The following is a 19,179-nucleotide window of genomic DNA, read 5'->3' as shown; positions in this document are numbered from 1 at the left end:
GGGCAAAGGATATAATCAGATACTTTATGAAAGAAGACATATATGAGGCCAACAATCATATGAAAAAATGCTCATCGTCACTGGTCATCAGAGAGATGCAAATCAAAACCACACTGAGATACCATCTCATGCCAGTTAGAATGGCGATCATTAAAAAATCTGGAGACAACAGATGCTGGAGAGGATGTGGAGAAAAAGGAACACTTTTACACTGTTGGTGGGAGTGTAAATTAGTTCAACCATTGTGGAAGACAGTGTGGCGATTCCTCAAGGCCTTAGAAATAGAAATTCCATTGGACCAGCAATCCCATTACTGGGTATATATCCAAAAGACTATAAATCATTCTACTATAAGGACACATGCACACGAATGTTCATTGCAGCACTGTTTGCAATAGCAAAGACCTGGAATCAACCCAAATGCCCACTGATAATAGACTGGATTGGAAAAATGTGGCACATATACACCATGGAATATTATGCAGCAATCAGAAATGACGAGTTCGTGTCGTTTGTAGGGACATGGATGAATCTGGAGAACGTCATCCTCAGCAAACTGACACAAGAACAGAAAATGAAACACCACATATTCTCACTTATAGGCAGGTGATGAAAAATGAGAACACATGGACACAGAAAGGGGAGTACTAAACACTGGGGTCTATTGCGGGGAAAAGCGGAGGGCCAGTGGGAAGGGGAGGTGGGGAGGGATAGCCTGGGGAGAAATGCCAAATGTGGGTGAAGGGGAGAAGAAAAGCAAAGCACACTGCCATGTGCGTATGGTCTTGCACGCTCTGCTCATGTACCCCAAAACCTAAAATCCAATAAAAAATTAAAAAAAAAAAATTTGAAGTCAAACCACATGTTCAATTCTATGAGCTGAATCCACACATCAACAAGAATTTTCACCGAAAATTTTTAGTTTTCATTCTGGAATATATTGTTTTAACTATACAACTCAATGGGATCTGACATGATTTCTCCTGAATTTTACACGAAAATCTGTTCAAAATTTCCAGTCAAACCACATGTTCAATTCTGAGAGCTGAATCCAAACATCAACAAGGATTTTTATTATATGTTTTTTTTAGTTTTCATCCTGAAATATTTTGTTTTATCTGTAAGACTCAATGATCTCTGAAATTTTTTCTCCTGAATTTTACAAAAAAAGTGTTTTCAAAATTTCGAGTAAAACCACATGGTCAATTTTGAGAGCTGAATGCACACATCAACAGAAATTTTCACTGTACATTATTTTAGTTTTGATTTTGGAATATTTTGTTTTAACTGTAGAACTTAAGGGGCTCTGAAATACTTTCTCCTGGATTTTACAAAAAAAAGTGTTTTCAAAATTTCAAGTAAAACCACATTTTCAATTTTGTGAGCTGAATCCACATATCAACAAGAATTTTCACCAAACTGTTTTTTAGTTTTTATTCTGGGATATTTTGTTTAAACTTTAGGACTCAATGAGATCTGAAATACTTTCTCCTAAATTTTACAAAGAAAGTGTATTCAAAATTATAAGTCAAACCACATGTTCAATTCTGTGTGCTGAATCTACACATCAACAAGTATTTTCACCGTACATTTTTTTAGTATTCATTCTGAAATATTTTGTTCTAGCTATAGGAATCAATGGGCTCTGAAATACTTTGTTCATAAATTATACAATAAAACTGTTTTCAAAATTTCAAGTCAAACCACATGTTCAATTCTGTGAGCTGAATCCACATATCAGCAAGTATTTTCACCGTACATTTTTTAAATTTTAATTCTGGGTTATTTTGTTTTAACTATAAAACTCAATGGGCTCTGAAATTCTTTCTCCTGAATTTTACAAAGAATGTGTTTACAAAATTTCAAGTCAAACGACATGTTCAATTCTGGGAGCTGAATTCACAGATCAACAAAAATTTTCACCGTACAGTTCTTTAGTTTTCATTCTGGGATATTTTATTTTAACTATAGGACTCATTTGCCTCTGAAATTATTTCTTCTAAATTTTACAAAAAAGGTCTTTTCAAAATTTCACGTCAAACCACATTTTTAAATTCTGTGAGCTGAATCTACACATCAACAAGAACATTCACCGTACATTTTTCTAATTTTCATTTTGGTTTATATTCTTTTAAATATAGGACTCAATGGGCTCTGAAATTCTTTTCCCTGCATTTTACAACTAAAGTGTTTTCAAAATGTGAAGTCAAATTACATGTTCAATTCTGTGAGATGAATCCACGCATCAACAAAAATTTTCATTGTACAGTTTTTTAGTTTTCATTCTGCGATATTTTGTTTTAATTATATGACTCAATGGGCTCTGAAATTGTTTCTCCTGATTTTTACAAGAAAGTATTTCCAAAATTCCAAGTCAAACCACATGTTCAATTCTGTGAGATAAATTTGCACATCAAGAACATTTTGACCGTACATTTTTTTAGTTTTCATTCTGGGATATTTTGTTCTTAACTGTGGGACTCAATGGGCTCTAAAATTCTTTCTCCTGAATTTTACAAAGAAAGTGTTTCCAAAATTTCAAGTCAAACCACATGTTCAATTCTGTGAACTGAATCCACACATGAAGAAGTATATTCACCGTACATTTTTTAGTTTACATTCTGGGATATTTTCTTTTTAATGATAGCACTCAATGGGCTCTGAAAGTCCTTCTCCTGAATTTTACATAAAAAGTGTTTCAAAAATTCCAGTTCAATCCACATGTTCAATTCTGTGAGCTGAATCCACACATCAAAAAGCATTTTCACTATACATGTTTTTCGTTTTCTTTCTGGGATATTTTGTTTTTAACTATTGGACTCAATGGGCTCTGAAACTCTTTCTCCTAAATTTTACAAAGAATGTCTTTTCAATATTCCAAGTCAAACCACACGTTCAATTCTGTGAGCTGAATCCACACATCAAAAAGCATTTTTTTCTTACTTTTTTTAGGTTTCATACTGGGATTTTTTTTTTCACTATAGGACTCAATGGGCTCAGGAATTATTTCTCCTGAATTATACAAAGAACGTGTTTCCATAATTCCCGGTCAAACCACATGTTCAATTCTGTGAGGTGAATACACACATTAAAAGCCATTTTCACCATACCGTTTTTTTTCGTTTTCTTTCTGGGATATTTGGTGTCTAACTATAGGACTCAATGCTCTCTGAAATTCTTTCTCTTGTATTTCACAAGGAAAGTGATTCCAAAATTTTAAGTCAAACCACATTTTCAATTCTGTGAGCTGAATCCACACATCAAGAAGTATTTTTATGGTATTTATTTTTTTTTTAGTTCTGGGACATTTTGCTTTTAAAGATACGACTCAATAGGCTCTGAAATTCTTTCTCCTGAAATTTATAAGAAAGTGTTTCCAAAATTTCAATTCAAACCACATGTTCAATTTTGTGAGCTGAATCCATACATCAAAAAGCATTTTCACCGTAAATTTTTTATTTTTCATTCTGGGATATTTTGTTTTTAACTACAGGACTCAATGGGGTCTGAATTTCTTTCTCCTGAATTTACAAAGAACGTGTTTTCAAAATTACAACTCAAACCACATGTAAAATTCTGTGAGCTGAATTTGCACATCAAAAAGCATTTTGACAGTACTTTTTTTTAGTTTTTATTCTGTGATATTTTGTTTAACTATAGGTTTCAATGTGCTCTGAAATTCTTTCTTTTGAATTTTACCAGAAAAGTGTTCCCAAAATTCCATGTCAAACCACATGTTAAATTCTGTGAGCTGAATCCGCACATCAAAAAGCATTTTCACCATACAGTGTTTTAGCTTTCATTCTGGGATTTTTTTTTTTTTTTTTTTCACGTATAGGAATCAAAGTGCTCTGAAATTCTTTCTCCTGAATTTTTCAAAGAAGGTGTTTCCAAAATTCCAAGTCGAACCACATTTTCAATTCTATGAGCTGAATCCACACATCAAAAACCATTTTCACCATAGATTTTTTTAGTTTTCATTCTGGGATATTTTGTTTGTAACTATAGGATTCAATGTGCTCTACAATTCTTTCTGCTGAATTTCTCAAAGAAAGTGTTTCCAAAATTCCAAGTCAAACCACATTTTCCATTCTGTGAGCTGAATCTACACATCAAAAAGCATTTTCACTGTGCTTTTTTTTTTTTTTTTTTTTTGGTTTTCATTCTGGGATATTTTGTTTTTAAAGATAGGACTCATTGGGCTCTGAAATTCTTTCTCCTGAATTTTTCAAAGAAAGTGTTTCCAAAATTCCAAGTCAAACCACATTTAAAATTCTGTGAGCTCAATCTGCACATCAAAAAGCATTTTCACGGTACAGTTTTAAAATTTTTCATTCTGGAATATTTTGTATATAACTATAGGACTCAATGGGCTCTAAAATTCTTTCTCCTGAAATTTACAAAGGAACTGTTTCCAAAATTACAAGTCAAACCACATGTTCAATTCTGTGAGGTGCATCCGCACATCAAAAGGCATTTTTAACATACATTTTTTTAGTTTTCATTCTGGGACATTTTGTTTTTAACTATAGGACTCAATGGGCTCTGAAATTCTTTCTCCTGAATTTTACAAGAAAGTGTTTCCAAAATTCCAAGTCAAACCACATGTTAAATTCTGTGAGCTGATTCCACACATCAAAAACATTTTGACCGTACATTTTTTTATTTTTCATTAGGGGATATTTTGTTCTTAACTATAAGATTCAATGGGCTCTGAAATTCTTTCTCCTGAATTTTACAAAGCACCTGTATCCAAAATTCAAAGTCAAACCACATTTTGAATTCTGTGAGCTGAATCCGCACATCAGAAAGCATTTTAACCATACAATTTTAGTTTTCATTTTGGGATATTTTGTTTTTAACTATATGACTGAATGAGCTCTGAAATTCTTTCTGCTGGATTTTATAAATGAAGTGTTTCCAAAATTTCAAGTCAAAGCACATGTTCAGTTCTGTGAGCTGAATCCACACATCAAAAAGCATTTTCACTGAACATTTCTTATTTTTCATTCTGGTATATTTTGTTTTTAGCTATAGGACTCAATGGGCTCTGAAATCCCTTCTGAATTCTACAAAGAATGTGTTTTCAAAATTCCAAGTCAAACCACATGTTCAATTTTGTGAGCTGAATCCACATATCAAAAAGCATTTTCACCGTATATTTTATGAGTTTTGATTCTGGGAAATTTTGTTTTTACTATACGTCTCAAGAGACTGTGCTGGGTGCTGTGACTCTTGCCAGCAATCCAAGCACTTTGGGAGGCCAAAGTGGGCGGGTCACCTGATGTCACAAGTTCGAGATCAGCCTGCGCATCCTGGTGAATACCTGTCTCATTTAAAAAAAGAAAAAAGAAAAAGAAAAGAAATCAGACAGAGCAGTATGTACAATTCTAAAAAAAAAAACAAGGTGCCAGAGAAATCCACCCCTCTCCCCGCCTTTCTTTATGATGTACTCTTTCCATCTTGTCACCTAGGCTGGAGTGCAATGGTGCTATCTTGGCTTATTGTAGCACCTGCCTCCTGGGTACAAGCGATTGTCCTGCCACAGCCTCTCTAGTAGCTGGAATTGCAAGTGTCCACACCACCAGGTCCAGTTAACTTTCTGTGTTTTTATTTGTATATCCAATCTATCTGTATTTCATTTCTAGAAAACAGCCACAATGGCAAAAAAAAAAATTACAGAACACTGCACACCTTTGCATGTCATCCTTCCGCTGCGGCCATGCCGGCCTTCTGTGTAGCATCCCAATTTTAGGGTAGGTGCTACCGAAGTGAGCACATGCCATGCCCAGCTCAGTTTTTTAATTTTTTTCTATTTTTATGTTTTTTGTAAGGAGCAAATTGCTCTGTGTCGTTCGAGGCCAGTCTCGAAACTGTGACCTTAGGATTGGCCCATCTTGGCCCTCCAAAGAGCTGAAATTACAAGCATGAGCCACCGAGCTCAACCCAAGTTTTGTTTTTGTTTTAAAGACAGGGTTTCACCACATTGGTTGGGACAGTCTCGAACCCACAACCTCGTGTGATCTGCCCGCCTTGGTCTTCGCAGCTCCTGGATGACAGGCTCACGTGAGCCACCGTGGCCAGCCGGCTGACTTTATTGTTAAAAAAGAAGTCAGAGAGACTGGGCTGAGCGCTGTGACTCACTCCAGCAATCCTAGCACTTTGGGAAGCCCAGGTGAGCGGGTCACCTTATGTCACAAGTTCGAGATCAGCCTGCGAATCCCAGTGAAAATCCACCTCATTTAAAAAAAGAAAAAAAAAGAAATCTGACACATCAGTGTGTACAATTGTAAAAAAAAAAAACGAGGTGCTGGATGACTCAACCCCCTGCCTTTCTTTATGCCATACTGTTTCCCTCTTGTCACCCAGGCTGGAGCGCAATGCTGCGATCTTGGCTTATTGCAACACCTGACTGCCGGGCAGGTTTTTTTTTTTTGTACCTCTAATCTATTTATATTTGATTTCTACAAAACAGCCACAACAGCAAAAAAAAAAAAAATTACAGAACGCTGCACATTTTGCGTGTCATCCTTGGGCTGTGGCCACGCTGGCATTCTTTGTAGCATCCAAATTTCAGTGTAGGTGCTGCCGAAGTGAGCACATGCCATGCCCGGCTCAGCTTTCTTATTTTTTGTTTTACTGTTTTTTATACGAAGCAAGTTGCACTGTGTCATTCTAGGCCTGTCTCGAACCTGGGACCCCAGGATTGGCTCATCTTGGCCTTCCAAAGTGCTGAAATTACAGACGTGAGCCACCGAGCCCAACCCAAGTTTTCTTTTCTTTTTTAAGATGGGGTTTCACCATGTTGGTCGGGCCAGTCTAGAACCTGCAACCTGGCATAATCTGCCCACCTTGGTCTTCGTAGTGCCTTGATGACAGGCTCCCATGAGCCACCATGCCTGGCTGGCCGATTTTACTGTTAAAAAAAAATCCGAGAGATTGGGCCGGACGGTGTGACTCACTCCAGCAATTTTAGCACTTTGGGAGGCCGAAGTGGGTGGCTCACCTGAGGTCACAAGTTCGAGGTCAGCCTGGACATCCCAATGAAAACCCACCCCACTTAATAAAGGAGAAAAAGAAAAAAAAATGAGACTCATCAGTGTGTACAATTGTAACAAAACGAGGTACCATGTGACTCCACCACACTCCTCGCCTTTCTTTATGATGTATTGTTTCCCTTTTGTCACCCAGGCTGGAGTACAATGGTGTGATGTTGGCTTATTGCAATGCCTGCCTCCTGGGTTTAAGTGATTGTCCTGGGGCAGCCTCCCAAGTAGTTGGGGGTGCAAGTGTCCACACCACCACATCCACCTAACTTTCTGTTTTTTCTTTGTACCTCCAATCTATCTGTATTTGATACAGTAAGGCACTGTGACTCATGCAATGAATCCCAGCACTTTGGGAGGCCAAGGTGGATGGGTCACCTGAGGTCAAGAGTTCGAGGTCAGCCTGGGCATTTCGGTAAAAACCAACCTCACTTGAAAAAGGAGAAAAAGAAAAAGAAATCAGACAGATTAGTGTGCACAGTCAAAACAACAGGAGGTGTCAGGTGACTCCACCCCCCGCCCCAACTTTCTTTAAGATGTACTGTTCCCCTCTGGTCACCGGCTGGAGTGACACAGTGTGATCTTGGCTTATTGCAACACCTGCCTCCTGCATTCAAGGAATTGTCCTGCCAATGCCTCCCAAGTAGCTGGGGTTGCAAGTGTCCGCAGCACCACGTCCAGCTAACTTCGTTTTTTTTGCACCTCAAATCTATCTGTATTTGATTTCTACAAAACAGACACAATGGCAAAAAAAAAAAAAAAAATACAGAACGCTTCACTCCTTCATGTGTCATCCTTGTGCTGCGGCCATGGTGACCTTCTGCGTAGCGTCCCAATTTTAGTGTGGGTGCTGCCAAAGTGAGCACATGCCATGCCAGGCTCAGGTTTTTTATTTTTTTCTGTTTTTATGTTTTTTTATAGGGAGCGGGTTGCGCTGTGTCATTCGAGGCCAGTCTCGAACCTGTGACCTTACAATCGGCCCGCCTTGGCATTCCAAAGTGCTGGGATTGCAGGCGTGAGCCGCTGAGCCCAACCCAAGTTTATTTTTATTTTAAAGACGGGGTTTCACCATGTCAGTCGGGCTGGTCTCGAACCCGCAACCTCGCATGATCCGCCCAGCTTGGTCTTCGAAGCGCCTGGATGACTGTCTCCCTTGAGCCACCGTGCCCGGTCTGCCAACTTTATTGTCAAAAAAAGAAATCTGAGAAACTGTGCCAGGCACTGTGACTCACGCTAGCAGTCCCAGACATTGGGAGGCCAAGATGGGCGGGTCACTTGAGGTCACGAGTTCGAGGTCAGCCTGGGCAGCCCGGTGAAAACCCGCCACTCTTAAAAAAGGAGAAAAAGAAAACTTAAAGTAGTCCAAAACATCAGTGTGTATGATTGTAACAATACGAGGGGTCGAGTGACTCCACCCCCTGCCCCGCCTTTCTTTATGACGTATAGTTTCCCTCTTGTCACCCAGGCTGGAGTGCAACAGTGCGATCTTGGCTTATTGCAACACCTCCCCCCGAGTTCAAACTATTTTCCTGATGATTACTCCCAAGTAGCTGGGGTTGCAGGTGTCCTCACCACCATGTCCAGCTAACTTTCTATATTCTTCTTTTTTTTGTACCTCAAATCTACCTGTATTTTATTTCTACAAACAAGCCACAACGGCAAAAAAAAATTACGCACCACTGCACACCTTTGCTGTCATCGTTGGGCTACAGCCATGGCTTCCTTCTGTGTAGCATCCCAATTTTTGTGTAGGTGCTGCTGAAGCGAGCACATGCCATGCCCAACTCAGCTTTTTTATTTTTTTCTGTTTTAATGTTGTTTTTTTTCATAGGGAGCGGGTTGCGCTGTGTCGTTCGAGGCCAGTCTCCACCCTGTGACCTCACGATCGGCCCGCCTCGGCATTTTAAAGTGCTGGAATTACAGGCGTGAGCCGCTGAGCCCAACCCAAATTTTATTTTATTTTTTTAAAGAGGAGGATTCACCATTTCAGTAGGGCCTGTGTCGAACTGGCAACCTTGCGTTATCCACCCCCCTTGGTTTTCGAAGCACCTGGATGATAGGTTCCTGTGGGCCTCTGTGCCTGGCCTGCCGACTTTATTGTCAAGAGAAAAAATAAGAGACTGGGCCAGGCACTGAGACTGACGCCAGCAATCCCAGCACTTTGGGAGGCCGAGGTTGATGTGTCACCTGAGGACACGAGTTCGAGGTCAGCCTGGGCAGCCTGGTGAAAACCCACCACTCTTAACAAAGGAGAAAAAGAAAACTTATAGTCCGAAACATCAATGTGTACAATTGTAACAAAACGAGGTGTCGGGTGACTCCAAGCCCCGCCCCGCCTTTCTTTATGACCTACAGTTTCCCTTTTGTCATCCAGGCTGGAATGCAACAGTACGATCTTGGCTTATTGCAACAACTCCCTCCTGGGTTCAAACTATTGTCCTGATAATGCCTCCCAAGTAGCTGAGGTTGCAGATGTCCACACCACCACGTCCAGCTAAATTTCAATTTTTCTTTTTTTTTTTGCACCTCAAATCTACCTGTATTTTATTTCTACAAAACAGCCACAATGGCAACAACAACAAAAAATACGAACCACTTGCACACCTTTGCATGTCATCGTTGGGCTGTGGCCACGGTGGCCTTCTATGTAGAGTCCCAATTTCAGTGTAGGTGCTGCCGAAACAAGCACATGCATGCCCAGCTTAGGTTTTAATTTTTTTGTTTTTTTTTTTATAGAAAGCAGGTTGTGCTGTGTCGTTTGAGGCCAGTCTTGAACCTGTGACCTCACGATCAGCCTCCCTTGGAATTTCAAAGTGCTGGGATTACAGGCTTGAGCTGCTGAGCCCAACCCAAGTTTTGTTTTTGTTTTAAAGACAGGGTTTCACCATGTCGATCGGGCTGGTCTCGAACCTGCAACCTTGCGTGTTCTGCCTGCCCTGGTCTTCGAAGCGCCAGAATGACAGGCTCTTGTGAGCCACCATGCCTGGCCCGCCGACATTATTGTAAAAAAAGGAATCGGAGAGACTGGGCGGGGTGCTGTGACAAACGCCAGCAATCCCAGCACTTTGGGAGGCCGAGGTGGGCGGGTCAGCTGAGGTCACAAGTTCGAGGTCAGCCTGGGTAGCCCAGTGATAACCCACCTCACTTAAAAAAAAGAAAAAGAAAACAAAGTAGTTTGACACATCTGTGTGTACAATTGCAACAAAACGAGGTGTCGAGTGACTCCACCCCTTGCCCCGTCTTCCTTTATGACGTACAGTTTCCCTCTTGTCACCCAGGCTGGAGTGCAACAGTGCGATCTTGGCTTATTGCAACACCTCCCTCCTGGGTTGAAGCTATTTTCCTGATATTGCCACCCAAGTAGTTGGTGTTGCAGGTGTCCACACCACCATGCCCAGCTTTCTATTTTTTTTTATACCTCAAATCTACCTGTATTTTATTTTTATAAAACAGCCGCAATGGCAAAAAAAAAAAAAAAAAAAAAAAATACAGACCGCTGCACACCTTTGCGTGTCATCGTTGGGCTGTGGCCACGACGGCATTCTGTGTAGCATCCCAATTTTGGTGTAGGTGCTGACGAAGTGAGCACATGCCATACCCGGCTCAGCTTTTTAATTTTTTTCTGTTTTAATGTTTAATAGGGAGTGGGTTGCACTGTGTCGTTCCGGGCCAGTCTCGAACCTGTGACCTAATGATAGGCCCGCCTCAGCATACTAAAGTGCTGAAGTACAGGCATGAGCTGCCGAGCCCAACCAAAGTTTTGTTTTTGTTTTAAAGACGGGGTTTAATCATGTTGGTCAGGCCGGTCTCGAACACACAACCTCGCATGATTCGCCCACCTTGGTCTTCGAAGCACCTCATGACAGGCTCCTGTGAGCCTCTGTGCTTGGCCCGCCGACTTAATTGTCAAAGAATAAATCCGAGAGACTGGGCCAGGCGCTGTGACTCACGCCAGCAATCCCAGCCCTTTGGGAGGCCGAGGCGGGAGGGGCACCTGAGGTCACGAGTTCGAGGTCAGCCTGGGCAGTGAAAACCCACCTCACTTAAAAAAGGAGAAAAAGAAAAGGAAAAGTAGTCTGACACAGCAACATGTAAAATTGTAACAAAACGAGGTGTCGGGTGACTCACCCCTTGCCCCGCCTTCCTTTATGACGTACAGTTTTCCTCTTGTCACCCAGGCTGGAGTGCAACAGTGCGATCTTGGCTTCCTGCAACACCTCCTTCCTGGTTTCAAGCTATTGTCCTGATAACGCCACCCAAGTAGCTGGGGTTGCAGGTGTCCACACCACCACGTCCAGCTAACTTTCTATTTCCCTTTCTTTTTTGTACCTCAAATCTCCCTGTGTTATTTCTACAGAATGTCCACAACGGCAAGAAGGAAAAAAAAGAAAATGTACGGACCGCTGCACACCTTTTTGTGTCAGCGTTAGGCTGCGGCCACGGCGGCCTTCTGCATGGCGTCCCAATTTATTGTAGGTGCTGCCGAAGTGAATGCACGCCATGCCCAACTGAGCTTTTTAATTTTCGTTCTGTTTTTTTTTTTTTTTTACATTTTTTTTATAGGGAGTGGGCTGCGCTGTCATTCGAGGCAAGTCTCGAACCTGTGACCTAATGATAGGTCCGCCTCGGCATTCCAAAGTGCTGGGATTACAGGCGTGAGCTGCTGCAAAGCCCGATCCAAGCTTTGTTTTCATTTTAAAGACACAGTTTCACCATGATGGTCAGGCCGGGCTCGAACCCGCAACCTCGCGTGATCCACCCACCTTGGTCTTCGAAGTGACTGGAGGACAGGCTTCCATGAGTCTCCGTGCCCAGCCCACCGACTTTATGGTCAGAAAATGAATCCGAGGGACTCGGCCGGGAGCTTTTACTCACGCCAGCAATCCCAGCCCTTTGGGAGGCCGAGGCGGGCGGGCCACCTGAGGTCACGAGTTCGAGTTTAGCCTGGGCAGCCTGGTGAAAATTCACCTCACTTAAACAAAAGGAAAAAAAAAACGAATAGTCCGACACAGCAGCGTGTACAATTGTAAGAAAAGGAGGTGTCAGGTGACTCCGTCCCCCGCCCCACCTTTCTTTATGACGTACCGTAAGTCTCCCTTTTGTCACCCAGGCTGGAGTGCAACACCAACCTCCTAAGTTCAAGCTATTGTCCTGATAAGGCCTCCCCAGTAGCTGGAGTTGCAGGTGTCCACACCACCACGTCCAGCAAACTTTCTATTCTTTTTTTCGTTTTTGTACCTCAAATCTCCCTTTATGTTATTTCTACAGAATTGCCACCATGGCAAACAAAGAAAATATACAGAGCACTGCACCTTTCCGTGTCATCGTTGGGCCGCGGCCACGGCGGCCTTCTGCATGGCATTTCGATTTTAGTGTAGGTGCTGCCAAAGCAAGCGCATGCCATGCCCAGCTAAGCTTTTTAATTTTCGTTCGTTTTTTTTTAAACGTTATTTTATATAGAGAGGGCTGCGCTGTGTCGTTCGAGGCCAGTCTCGAACCTGTGACCTCACGATCGACCCACCTCGGCATTCCAAAGTGCTGGAATCATAGGAGTGAGCCTCCGCCGAGTCCGACCCAAGCTTTGTTTTCCTTTTACAGACGGGGCTTCCCCATGACGGTCGGACCGGTCTTGAACCTGCAACCTCGTGTGATCCACCCGCCTTGGTCTTCGAAGTGCCTGGAGGACGGGCTCCCGAAAGCCTTTGTGCCCGGCCTGCGGACTTTATGGTTAGAAAAGAAATCTGAAGAACTGGGCCGGGTGCTGTGACTCATGCCAGCAATCCCAGCCCTTTGGGAGGCCGAGGCGGGCGGGTCACCTGAGGTCACGCGTTCGTGGTGAGCCTGGGCAGCCTGGTGTAAACCCACCTCACTTAAAACAGGAGAAAAAGAAAAAGAAATGTAGTCTGACACAGCAGCGTGTACAATTGTAACTAAACAAGGGGTCAGGTGACTCCACCGCCCACCCCGCCTTTCTTTATGACGTACAGTCACAGTCTCCCTCTTGTACCCTGGCTGGAGTGCAACCCTGCGATCTTGGCTTCTTGTAACACCTCCCTCCTGGGTTAAAGCTATTGTCCTGATAACGCCTCCCCAGTAGCTGGGATTGCAGGTGTTCACAATACCACGTCCAGCTAAGTTTCTATTTTTCTTTCGTTTTTGTACCTAAAATCTCCCTCTATGTTATTTCTCCAGAACGGCCACAATGGCAAGAAAAAAAGGAAAATGTACAAACCGCTGCACATATTTGAGTATCATCGTAGGGCCGTCGCCATGGCGGCCTTCTGCATGGAGTCCCAATTTTAGTGTAGGTTCTGCTGAAGCGAGCACATGCCATTTCCGGCTCAGCGTTTTAATTTTCGTTTTTTTTTTTTTTTTACATTTATTTATAGGGCATGGGCTGAGCCATCTTGTTTGAGGCCAGTCTCGGACTTGTGTCCTCACGATCGGACCACCTCGGCATTCCAAAGTGCTAAGATCACAGGCGTTAGCTGCCGCCAAGCCCAACCCAAGCTTCGTATACATTTTAAAGACGGGATTTCACCATGATGGTCGGGCCGGTCTCGAACCCTCATCCTCACGTGATCCGCCCGCCTTGGTCTTTGAAACGCCTGGAGGACAGGTTCCCAAAAGCCTTTGTGCCTGGCCCGCCGACTTTATGGTCAGAAAAGGTGTCCAAGTAACTGAGCTGGGTGCTGTGACTCATGCCAGCTATCCCAGCCCTTTGGGAGGCCGAGGTGGGTGGGTCACCTGAAGTCACGAGTTCGAGGTGAGCCTGGGCAGCCCGGTGAAAACCCACCTCACTGAAAAAAGGAGAAACAGAAAACGAAAAGTAGTCCAACACAGCAGCGTGTACAATTGTAAGAAAACGAGGAGTCGGGTGACTCCACCCCCTGCCACGCCTTTCATTATGACGTACAGTCAGTCTCCCTCTCGTCACTTAGGCTGGAGTGCAACACCTGTCTCCTGGGTTGTTCAGCGACCCTTTCACACCTCTTCGGATCTCAGGGCTCCACCTATTGCTACTGCTGCTGCAGCCATCGCTTGAGAACCGTCTTTTTGCACACAGGCCAGGCATACCTGACCACTCTGACATCAACCAGACCCGCACGGGGCCGACCACCACCGGTCACGAAGCCAAGGCACACACTACTGGTATGCGGACATTAGTTTATGGTTGCTGGGGTTGACACCCCACAAGGCTGAGCCTGCTTGGGTTCGATACTGGGCCTCGCCAGCATGGCCAAAGAGCATTTCACATGGGAAGGATCTGCAGGTGGCAGCGGGGAAGGAGCACACATGCAAGGCCAGTGCTCACCAGGGCAGGGGCACGCATCTCAGCCAAGAGCTCAGGCAGAAATCTCTGGCACAGCTGGGTCACCTAGAAAATACGACCGCAGCATCCCACTGCCAAAGACACAATGGCGGTCCCACGTTCTTTTGCCGGGAATGCCGGCCGGCCCTTGGCAACACTGCAGAGCTTCCTCATGGGACCCTGAGCCCACCACTGGGGGCCCCGAAGAGACTCCAGCCACAAACCCTACACCAGGGCAACATGCCCAGAATCTTATCTATCCCTGACTCGGTCTCACTTTGGGTGACTGACACACCCCACAATGGGGACATTTCCCTGGGCCCAGGCGGCCCGACCTGTTGCCCTGCACACATCACAGTCATTGGCACTGGCCACGGCTAGGCACGGGAGGAAGCAGAGGGCCGGCTCGCAGTGGAAGTGGGTCACGAGCCAGATGGAGCACCACGTGCACCCAGCGTTCAAGCGACGACCTCCCTAACAGCTAGGACGCAGGGCCAGGCCTGTTGGGACCCTCCCCCCACCCAGAGGGGAACGGTGCGGGCCACAATAGGAGATGAGCAGCGCTCGGTCCTGAGCACAGGGACCAGCACACCCTTCTACTCCCAGTCACCAAGAGGGAACTCTGCTTCACATAAATGAATCCAATCACTATGGTAGCGCTACCACAACAGAAGCAGCAGGCAAGGGGGAGTTTGGTATCCCAAGGCACACCTCTCGGATTGCTAGAAAAGACTTTTTCACCGAGTGCGGGTCACACTCCCCTACCCATCAGTCTCCCCTTATTGGGCCGCCCACGAAAGCACTCAGGGACACCTGGTGAAGGGAGAGGTGCAGTCTACGGTGAGAGGGGGAAAACCCGAGGCAAATTTGACCACACGTGGGAGGGGTGCACCCCTCTCAACCACCTCCATGACACCCCCTGATAAGCTGAGCTTTTCCTTAGGACCCACAGGCAGACCCCGATGCAGCAACCAAAGGAGCAGGCCCCGGTTGCGGGGACAACACCGCTCCACCTGGGACACCTGAGGGACAACCCAGAGCGCTCCTGGAGAACCTCAAAAGCCCAAGAGGAGCCAACACTCGCACAACCCCAACAAGGGCAACATGACACGCCAGCAGGTAAGCCTCCATCGCCGTGGAGAGGGGCCACTGATGCAGGGCAACAATCACAGGAAGCGACAGCGAGGGATGCCTTCTGCATCAGAGAACTCCGCTGCCTTCACCAGGTAGAGGGTGGGATAGCACAGCGAAGTCGGGCCAGATCCCGTACCCCGACACCTCCTGACACAATCCCCAAAGGAGGGGAGAGAAGAAGCAAGGGGCCCCCACAGGCAGGACAAGAACAGTACCATCCCCTGTGAATATCCGTCACTGGCCCACCATGAATCGTTTGCGGCCCAGGAGAGCATGACATCACCACATCGATCGAAAAAAGACCCAGAGCAGAGCAATGGGGGTCAGCCTCACCAAAACCACCGAGCTGACCAGCCTGCAGTTGGCCAGCCCCACTCTGCGGAAGAGACGGTGAACAACCCCAGGGGAGAGGAGAACGCCTGACACACATGGCACAGAGCCAACAGGGTGGGGTTGTCACCACTGCCCTGGGTGCCCGCAGCAGGGAGCGCACACACAAGCAGTGGGGAGCCCGCCAGCCTCGACCTTTCCCTGCCACACCTAGTTGGGTCAGAGAAGACCCCAGCCCAGGGTGCCCCCAGGGAGTCAGAACACTCAGGCAGACGCACAGGAGGCTAGGCACACGGGCCCCAACTGGCGGCTCAAGCGAGAGCAGGGTGGGTTACCCAGGTTACCAGTAGACCAGAGACCCCCCCCAGGCATTTAGACGCCCAACTTCTCCAGCGACAGGTCGCCAGAGGACAGTGTGTCAGCAATAACCCGGTGGCCCAAAATGCCAACTCAGAGTGAAAGATATACCCCACCCAGGGGGCAGGGGTTTGAGTCACTTGCCACATCACTGACTCAGAAATGTGCGACCCAGACATCCGTCCCCAAAAAGTCCACCATCGCAGCCAGACACGAAGCATCCAGGGGTGTCTGGTCAACCCCAAGACACACTGGAGCATCCGTGGTGCCAGGGATGCCCTCCGGGCCACTGGTGCCATGCAGGGACCAGCCCGTGCCTCCAGAGCAAGACTCTTTCGTCCGTCCCCTAACACGCGAGGGGAACACAAGAGGCTCAAGGTACTCAGGGACCACTCTCTGACTACGAACGCGGACTTGGAAGAAAAGTGTCACAGCAGAGGGACCACTGCCGGGCGCAGAACCCTGAGAGGATGGAGCAGGATAGCCACTGACTCCCCGTGGGGACTTGGAAAAGAAATTTGGTGGGTGCCTTAGGTGGCCAGGGCCCACACAGGCCCGTGATAGCGCCGGGGAAGGGATCCCCGGTTACTAGCGCCATGCCCAGAGGGTCGCCGCGGGTCGCGGGTGGAGCCTCGGGAGCTACTGCATGCTGGTCGAACAGCCTGGGCAGCCCTCACACAGCTCTCAGGCCTGGAAACTCAGCAAAAGCCTGCCCCTGTAATAGCCTGCACACCCAAGCTCTGACTCTCAAGTGACTCGCCAGAGCTCTGGTGCCAGAGGGACAGCACTCCTGATGACCGCAGGCTTTCTGGAGCACTGCCTAGCTCACAGCGGGAATGGTCCCCTCCCTCGGCAGCTGCCAACGAAGGTCCAGAAGCCAAGAGAACTATATAAAAGTGGCTGCCAGTTGGAGACCAACAATCGGTGACAACCATTTCCAAACCTGTCACAAAGATAGATCCGGATGGCAAGGCAGCTGGCGGACGGCAAAACCGAAAGTCTTCCCACGGCCGAAAATGCAGCCCTCCACCCCAACTCCACAGAAACCGTCCTCCAAACGTGTCTCTGCGTAGACTGAGACAGGCTCAAAAGACAAGCCAATGATGTGTGGGTGTTTAGACAGGCATCTCGGAGGGAGAAAGAACACACAGGACTCGGTCGCGAGTCATTCAGGTGACAGAGAGACACAGAATGAGGACACTTTCACAATCCACAAGGTAGGGGAATGGAGGGAGGGAGGGGATAGAAAAAAGACACATGGAGGAAGGAGGGAGGGAAGAAAGAAAGCAGGGAAGGTGGAGGAAGGAGATGGAGAAAACAGAGAGACAGAATTTTTAAAACCTGGAGAAAATATATGATGCAAGAGAGGTGGAAAATGAAGAAAGATGAAAAAGAGAAGAAATGAGGAAAGAGATGAAGGAAAGAAGGGCGAAAGAGAGGAAAAAAGATAGTATAAAAGACAAAGAAAGAAAGAAAAAAGGAAAGAAGGAAGGAAGGGAGGAAGGAAGGAAAGAAAAAGATACGAGAAGAAAGAAAGAAGAGGCTAATGTTCTTTTTGGTGTTAGCCCACCTGTATCCGGGTAAAAAGAAAAAAAAAGAAAAGGAAGGAACAAAACGACAGAAAATAGAGAAAATAAAACTCTGTACTCAACGTAATTTGGCCTGGCAACAGAACAAGGCTCCGTCTAGAAAGAAAGACAGAGAGACAGAGAGAATGAAAGAGCAAAAGAGAAAGAAAGACAGAAAGAAAAAAAGAAAGAGTGAGAAAGAGAGAGAGAAAAAGAAAGAAAGAGAGAGGCCGGGCAAGGTGGCTCATGCCTGTCATCCCAGCACTTTGGGAGGCCAAGTTGTGTGGATCTCAGGGTCAGGAGTTCTAGACCAGCCTGGCAAAAATGTTGAAACCCTGTCTCTACTAAAGGTACAAAAATTAGCTGGGCGCGGTGGCAGGCGCCTGTAATCCCGGACACTCAGGAGGCTGAGGCAGGAGAATCGCTTGAACCCGGGAGGCGGAGGTTGCGGTGAGCCGAGATCTCGCCATTGCACTCCAGCCTCAGTGACAGAGTGAGACTCTGTCTCAAAAAAAAAAAAAAAGACTATGAGGGCCCGGGCCAGGGTGGTTGAGTGAGTTTACCTAGGGAAGGAAGGAGGGGTGGTAAGTGGGGGGGAGGGGGGAGAGAGAGAAAGAGGGGGGAGGGGAATGTGCCTGAGTGGAAGGAGAGAAACCAAGGGGAGCAGGAGGGGACAGAAAGAGGAAGGAGAAAAGACGGAGGCACAGTAGGTTATTCTAAAATGTATTCAAGACTGGGGTGGGGGTGGGCACGGAGGGCAACTCAGGAAACAAGCCGACTCCAGCAATGACACCTAATTCATGATTGCTGGCATCGCTGCCTTGAAAGGGGGGCACCGCATGTTTCTTCCTCCACACTCATTCGATGATTTCTGGGAAACGACATTTACGAGCACACTCTGGACATCTACCTGCTTTCACTACATCTGGGGAGAATCGGGAAAGTCCCCACTAACGACAAGGCCTAAAGTGGAGCTGTCATCCACAAAACCCAGGCAGAAGGGTCCATATGGGTTAAGAAAGACACCAAGAAAGAAAGGGAAACAACGGATCAAAGAGAAGAACAATCGGGCCCGGCCAGGGTCTCCAGGGGGCGTCTGGGCAACGAGGGAGTCGGGGGTGGGGGTGGGGGTGGGGGACGAATGGACTAAGGGAGGGCGGGCCTCTAAGTGGGGGGAGGTGGGGGGCGGGTGGCAGAGAGAAGCCACAATCTCTCCTGACGGTGGGCGGGCGGCCAGAGCGTCCCGTCACGCCGCCTAGACTTCGGAGAACCGGTGACCGCTAGGTGACGCCCGATGACAACATATGCAAGTGTCAGCCCAGCACCCTCCCAGGCATTTCCCCCACAACTAATGGAGCGGAGACCCTGAGGGGGAAGGAAGCACCGTGACTCGGCAATACGCGCAGAAACACACGCACCTACGTACGTGCGT

At 46.4% G+C, this 19,179-nt stretch overlaps 3 non-coding genes across 3 annotated transcripts; all 3 read right to left on the bottom strand.

The window, feature by feature from the left end:
- Positions 1-5,672: 5,672 nt before the first annotated feature.
- LOC128930899 (U6 spliceosomal RNA) lies at positions 5,673-5,779 on the bottom strand. Its single transcript, XR_008479199.1, has one exon. It is a non-coding gene; the product is annotated as a U6 spliceosomal RNA (small nuclear RNA).
- Positions 5,780-6,493: 714 nt separating this feature from the next.
- Positions 6,494-6,601, bottom strand: LOC128930897 (U6 spliceosomal RNA). Its single transcript, XR_008479197.2, has one exon. It is a non-coding gene; the product is annotated as a U6 spliceosomal RNA (small nuclear RNA).
- Positions 6,602-7,805: 1,204 nt separating this feature from the next.
- On the bottom strand, positions 7,806-7,912 carry LOC128930898 (U6 spliceosomal RNA). The gene has a single exon (XR_013530036.1). It is a non-coding gene; the product is annotated as a U6 spliceosomal RNA (small nuclear RNA).
- Between the last annotated feature and the right edge of the window lie 11,267 nt (positions 7,913-19,179).

This window comes from Callithrix jacchus, chromosome 19 (genome assembly GCF_049354715.1).
Source record: "Callithrix jacchus isolate 240 chromosome 19, calJac240_pri, whole genome shotgun sequence".
In the NCBI taxonomy this organism is placed as follows: domain Eukaryota; kingdom Metazoa; phylum Chordata; class Mammalia; order Primates; family Cebidae; genus Callithrix; species Callithrix jacchus.
The sequence above is the reverse complement of the archived record's forward strand: the minus strand, read 5'-3'. Positions and strand labels throughout refer to the sequence as shown.